Source organism: Acomys minous, assembly GCF_964271855.1.
Source record: "Acomys minous genome assembly, chromosome: 9".
NCBI lineage: Eukaryota > Metazoa > Chordata > Mammalia > Rodentia > Muridae > Acomys > Acomys minous.
Window position 1 is genome coordinate 66,019,358 of NC_140490.1, and position 7,278 is coordinate 66,026,635.

Consider the following 7,278-nt stretch of genomic DNA (forward strand, 5'->3'; position numbering starts at 1 on the left):
GTAGCACCTGTCTGAATAGAAAGGAGCACGGGCTGTTATTGACTCACTTGTCTCAGTGATGACGTAAAACATTTGTTAGGAGTACATGTCAGCACTCTGAGGGTGTAGACAATGGGAGACAGCTCTAAGAAGCACAGCTTGAGAGAGTATTCCCAAGGCACATTAGTATCACACTCCTATAGTTGAAGTTTTTGCCAAATGGTATGTTTTCCCGCCTCTCATTCATGCCAAAGGTTATATATACCTGGTAACAGCTGGAGTAGCTCACATCAGGGTATTGACAGAGAATAGGGTATGTGTGTAAGTGGGAAGACTCCTAAAAATTATTTTATCATATTTGTTTAGGGCAAAGATTTTCTTTGAAGTATATAGAGCCATTCCTCGACTGGTATTGAATCACTTTTACTGTGAAAATATTTTTAGTATTTTGCTAGTCCAAATTGTTTCTCCAAGGCAGAAGTAGACTTTGGCATTAATATAATGGATCCAAGTCAAACGTGTTGCTGTAGTACAGTGTTTTATGCATATTTTGAATGAGAGAGATAGCATACTCTGAAGATTTTGTAAAATATAATTAAAAGTGTCAGCATGTTAGATGAAAAAGGAAATGCTGGTTTGAATGAAACTAAACACTGTGCAAACAAGATAATTTAGGATAAATTGAAAGCTTTCCTTCTCATATATAAACTCTATAGCATTTGCTACCTCTGCCCCTTAGAATTCCTAAGTATGGCTTCCATGTTGCCTATCATTGCCTTTTGATTTAAAGATCAGAGCTTTGAACTCCATGCAGCGTTAGTTCCCAGGAAATATTACTGGACATTGGATGAATACATGTCTGCATTGTGCTAATTAATACACAAGTAAGCCAGTGCCCCCTTTTCTCTTTTACCATGACCATCAGGAGAAATGAATACCTCACTGTATTTTGGTCATGCTAATATAAACATTTGGAGGCTAAGTAGATGGAATTCAGTGTGGGGATATTGGTAGAACTCATGAAGGCACGGAGGAAAGGGGGGAGAAAGAAAGAATAACTGTTCTTGTTGCATTTCCTCCTGTTGTCACTATATGCCACAGAAATAATAAATTAGAAAAGAAGGAGGTCATTTTTTACCTTGAAACTCCTGGGAACTGTCCGTCCTGGTTGAAAAGGCCAGACTGCAGGAGTAGAAGCAACTGGTCACATTGCACCAACAGTCAAGAATGGAAAATAGACAGGATGTGGGACCTGGCTATCAACCCTAAAGGCTTGCCCTTGTGACCCACTCCCCTCAGGGAGTCTCTGCCTCCTAGAGATTTCATAACCTTCATAAACATCATGTCCAGCAGGAAACTAAGTTTGTAAACACATGAGCGCATGAGGGTCAATCCACATCCAAACCGTACAGAGCCACAGTTTGGACCTCAAGCATTCAATGTAAAATGCAAAACAAATAAGTAAATTTATTTTGAAAATCAAAAAGCTTTCTACTTTCTTTTGTCCAACCCTATTTCTCCTGGAGAATGCCATCTGTTCCCAGAAACCAGAATGAAAATATTCCATGCATGAAAGCAAACATCTAGCCCTACTACGCTGGTCACTTTATCCCTCCAGAATGAATGTTTAAAGAGGAACATATTAATAATTATGGTCTTCAACAATGTCCAAACCTTTCCAAACATGTTGTAGCTTGATGTATATATTGCACCACAGTCCTAAAGGACTGCCTTATAAAAGTTGAAACCTTCATGCCCATGACATTGTGTGTGTGTGTGTGTGTGTGTGTGTGTGTGTGTGTGTGTGTGTTTATGTGTGTGTTGTGGCAGTCTTTAAGAACATCCTTCAATAAAACTGCATACTGATGCATCCTTTTGTTGTTGATTATAAAGTGACAATATCATATTTTTCATTTCTTGAAGATATCAAAGGTTCATACCACATGGGGCTTGTAACAAGGTGTAGCCTCATGTCATAAACAGAGGAATGTTTTAGCCAATAAAACAGATTCCCTTAAGAACTAAACCACAAACGTAATTAATGTAGCATCTATCATGTTGCCTTACTCTGAGCACACTTTCCCTTCTGGCTCAAGACACAGACAGTGATGTGTTGCTACTGTCACTACTTTCTAATAATGACTGTTTTTCATAGCAGCATGCTGAAGGTCACTAGCATGATTTTCATGCAAAGGGTCATGTTACTCGTGCTATGTTCTCTAGACTGTGCGTTGCAGCATCCAGACATGGGACCCAGTTTATCCCTTGTATATGAGATGTAGATTTGACCTTGTGTTGTCCTTCTACTTCTTCTATGATCTCACAAACCCTGGACAAAAGACTTCTAAACAGCCTTGCCTAAAAGAAAAAGGAAAGAAAAAAAAAGAATCTCCAACTGTGTTTCAGTTTTTAGTTTAAATCATACTATTCCCATCCTTTGTCAGTTTTGCTATAAAGATGCCTGGGGCAGCCAGCTACAACTGAGAGGGCAGACTTGTCATTGTTGGTAATTAGAAGGCTCTTGGGAGATTCAAGGTGTCTCAGGATTCATAATGTTTTAAGGGGGGAAAAGTCCACCAAATGTGTTAGCGAGATGCATTTCTCAGAATTTGTTCATACAGTGTGGCTGTCTTTTTAACCTTGCTGCCCGGCTCATTACACATGCAGTCAGTCACCAAGGCCCCTGGCTCCCTGCTGTGCTCTTGCAGCCAGATAGAATGCATCAAATATTAGATGAATCTTCTGGTTTTTCCTCTATTGGCAACTGCTCTGAGATTTTGCCCACATTAAATTGCTATATATTGAATTCAATGCGTAACATTTAATAAAGCATTCAGTAGGCAAGAAATAAGAACCTGATGAACTAATAAAGAAATGTAAACTATAATGTTTGTGCTTGTATTTTAAAGCCAGTAATTTGATTTGCTAAAGAAATGGGTCAACAGAAAATCTTATAATCTTAAAAACACAAGGAAACCTTTACAAGGGGAATATCTTATTCCCGTTGTCTTTGTGATGAGTGAAGAGGTATCTAACCCTGTTAAATAGTTTTATTTTATCAATGTCTCCTTTCTTAACCATAATGCTTCTAAAAGAGGTTTCCATATTCAGGCTCCCCCTTCGAAAGCTGACTTTCTAAAAATAACTATGTTAGAGTGTATCAGTGGCAGGATGCTATCTCAGTAATGTACACTGGTGCCACAGAGAAGTCATGTCCAAGGGTACCCATAGTGATGTAATCTATGATTATCTTCATTTGTAATTTCACTCCAAATACTTGAGAGTGTAAGATTAATGTAAACAAAATAAGATCATTAAAATCCTTCTGAGTAATATATGCCTTGTTTGGATAACATCTGTGTATCTCACTTGTTCCTCAGTTTTCTTGACTCCTCCTCTGTGCACTAGAAGTCATCCTGCATTTTGATATGGGTAGAATGCAATGAAATTATTTTATTGAAGAAGATTTCCTTAACCTAAGGACAGAGACACTTACCAAGTACAAGAAGCATGCTTAACACCAAATGGACTGGACCAGAAAATAAATTCCCGTCAACACATAACAATAAGAATACTAAATATACAGAATAGAGAAAGAATACTAAAAGTTGCAAAGGGGAAAAGGTAACTTATGATTAGAGACTTAATGCTTAGAGACTGACTTTTTATTATCAGAGACTATAAAATCCAGAAGAGCTTGGACAAATAATCTACAAACTCTATGAGACTACAGATGCTAGTCCAGACTATGGTACCCAGATAACCTGTTAATTACAACATATTGAGAAAATAAGATTTTCCATGATAAAATCAAATTTAAGCAATATGTATGTAAAGATACAGTGATAAATAAAACGCCAATCTTAAGAGGTTAACCACATTCTGATGGGTGTAAGATGGAATCTCAGAGTTGTTTTGACTTGCATTTCCCTGATGACTAAGGAGGTTGAGCATTTCTTTAAGTGTTTCTCAGCCATTTGATATTCCTCTGTTGAGAATTCTCTGTTTAGTTCCAAGCCCCATTTCTCAAGTGGGTTATTTGGTTTGGTGGTGTTTAATTTCTTGAGCTCTTTATATATTTTGGATATTAGTCCTTTGTCAGATATAGGGTTGGTGAAGATCTTTTCCCAGGATAGCAGGCTACCAAGAAGAGATTTGATACCCTATGAGCATATTAAGGGGGAGGAAGTCCCCCTCAGGCACAGTCATAGGGGAGAGGAGTAAAGGGAAAATGAGAGGGAGGGAAGAATGGGAGGATACAAGGGATGGGATGACCATTGAGATGTAACAAGAGCAAATTAATGAAAAAAAAAAAAAAAAGAGGTTAACCACACCTAGGAAAAAAAGCTGGAATAATAGTCAAGTCAAATAACAGGAAACACACACACACAGATGAACAAATGAGAGCACATGCATGCCACCACCACCACCATCAGCATCCACACAACAACAGTAGCAGCAACAAAATAATAGGAATTAGCAAACATTGTTAGCTGACCTCTTCCAACATCCACAGTCTCAAAATTCCCTAATAAAAAGACAGACTAACAGAATGGATATGAAAACAGGATCCACCCTTCTACTTCATCCAAAGAAAAACCACACCTTAACATCAAGTGTAGAAATCACCTCTAGGTAAAAGGAAGGAAAAAGATAATTCAAGCAAATTGACCTAAAAAGCAAGTGTATGTGACCATTTTTAATCTGAAAAATAGAGCAAAACTAATCAGAAAGGATAGACAGTCACTACATACTCATTAAAGGAGAGATTCAAAGGACTTTACATATTACAGAACCTTCCACCCAAACACAAAAGAATGTACATTCTCAGCAGTTCAACTTTCTCCAAAATTAATCATTTACTTGGACACAAAGCAAGTCACAACAGATGCATTACAGATTAAAGCTGAATATCAACAACAGAAATCTTAGAAACTCATGGAAACAGAATACTCCTTAGTTAATGAAAAAATGTGTCTAGACAAAAATTAGGAAAGAAAATATAAATATTGTAGAATTTGGTAAAAAAAAATCAATATAAATATATACCAACTAATGGGACACAATCATGGTAGTCCAGTGTCTATGTTAAAAAAAATGGAGACATTTAATACTAGTAACTTAAGAGTACACCTGAAAACCCCAAAACCAAAAGAAAAAATTAGCCAAAAAAGAATAGAAAGCAAGAAATAATCTAATTCAAGTCTGAAATTAATAAAATAGAAAATACAACAATAAATCAATTAAAAAAAGAACTGTTTTTTGAGAAACAACAGTAAGACTGACAACTCATTACCCTAATTAACAAAAAGATTAAAGATCTAAATTAACAAAATTAGAGATTAAAAGAAGAACATAACAATGGACAATGAGGAAAACCAAAGAATCATAAGGACATACTTAGAAAAAAACATGAACTTATCCAAACTGGAAATTTTAACAGAACCAGGCAATTTTCTTGGTACATACCAGTTAAATCGAAGTCAGACAAGCAATTTAAACAAACATATAACCACTAGCAAAATAGACACAGTAAGCAATCTCCCAATGAGAAAAAGGTCAGGACTAGATATTTTCAGTGCAGAATACTACCAGGTTTTCAAGGGTTAGTGCCAATACTCATCAAATTATTCTGCAAAATAAAAATAGAAGGAATTACTCAACTCCTTTATAAGGCCGCAGTTACTCTGATACCCGAACTACATATAAAGACCCAACAAAGAAAAAGAATTGCATATCAGTTTCCCCTATAAACATAGTTACAAAATTCTCAATAATGTATTGAAAATTGAATCCAAGAATACATCAAAAAGATCTGCCACCACGGTTAACGCACAAAATCAATTGCTCTCTAATGTAAAAATAACAAACAATGAAAAAGAATCAGTGAAACAACACCTTTCACAATATCGTGAAAAAATATAAAATATTTTGGGGTAACTCTTACTAAGTAAGTGAAGAACTTGTATGATAAAAATTTAAGACACTGGAGAAAGAAATTGAAGAAAATATTAAAAGAAGCAAAGATCTCCTATGCTCATGGACCTGTAGGATTAATAGAGAAATTATGACCATCCTACAAAAAACAATCAACAAATGCAACCCAATTTCCATTAAATTTTCAAATCAATTTGTCTCAGATCTCTAAAGGATAATTTTCAACTTCATATGGAACACCCAGGATATGGTAAAACAACCCTAAATATTAAAAGAACTGCTGGAAGTCTCAGTATCTCTGATCTCAAATTGTAATACAGAGCTATAGTAATAAAACATCATGGTATTTTCACAAAGACAGACACATTTATGAATGTAATTGAACTGAAGACCAAGACAAAAACCCACATACTTATGGACATCTGATTTTTGAAAAATAAGCCAAAAACCATCTACTGGGCAGTAATATCACACACCTTTAGTCCCAGAGCTGTGGAGGCAAAGGCAGTGAATCACTGTGAGTTCGAGATCAGCCTAGTCTACAGAGCAAGTTCCAAGAGAGCCAAGGCTTAAAAAGAATAAAAAACCCAAACAAACAAAACAAGAAGTCTGTTTTGGAAAGAAAAAAGAAGAAGAAGAAGAAGAAGAAGAAGAAGAAGAAGAAGAAGAAGAAGAAGAAGAAGAAGAAGAAGAAGAAGAAGAAGAAGAAGGAATAAAGAAAGGAAGGAAGAAAGGAAAACCAAACAGTATCTACAGAAAATAGTACTGGCCAAACCGGATGCCTGGGGTAGCAGAGTGCAAAGAGATCCACACTTAAAATCCTGCACAAAATTCAATAAATCAAAGACCTCAACATGAATCCAGTTGCAGTAAACCTGATAGAAAAGAAAGTGGGAAATAAACTTGAACTTATTGGCATAGACAATACTCAATAGAGTTTCTGACCAGAAGAGCATTAACACAGTTACTAAGATAACAATTAATAAATGGGACCTCATGAAACTGAAAAGTTTTGCATGGCAAAAGAACATTATCATTTGAGTTATCATAGGGCAGCCTAACAGAATGGGAAAAGATTTTGAGCAACTACATACTCTAAAGTGAGATAATAATATATATGAAGAACTCAAAAACTAGGTATCAAGAAAACAAACAGCCTATTTAAAAGGGGGCACAGAGCTCAACAGAGAATTCTCAAAAGAGAAAATGCAAAGATCTGAGAGATTCTTAAAATTTCAACATCATCATCATTTGGGAAATGCAAATTAAAAATAATTTGAGATTTCATCTTACACCTTTCAGAATAGCTAAGATCAACAAAGCAAGTTACAGTTCTTGCTTGTGATGATGTGGCATAGGAGA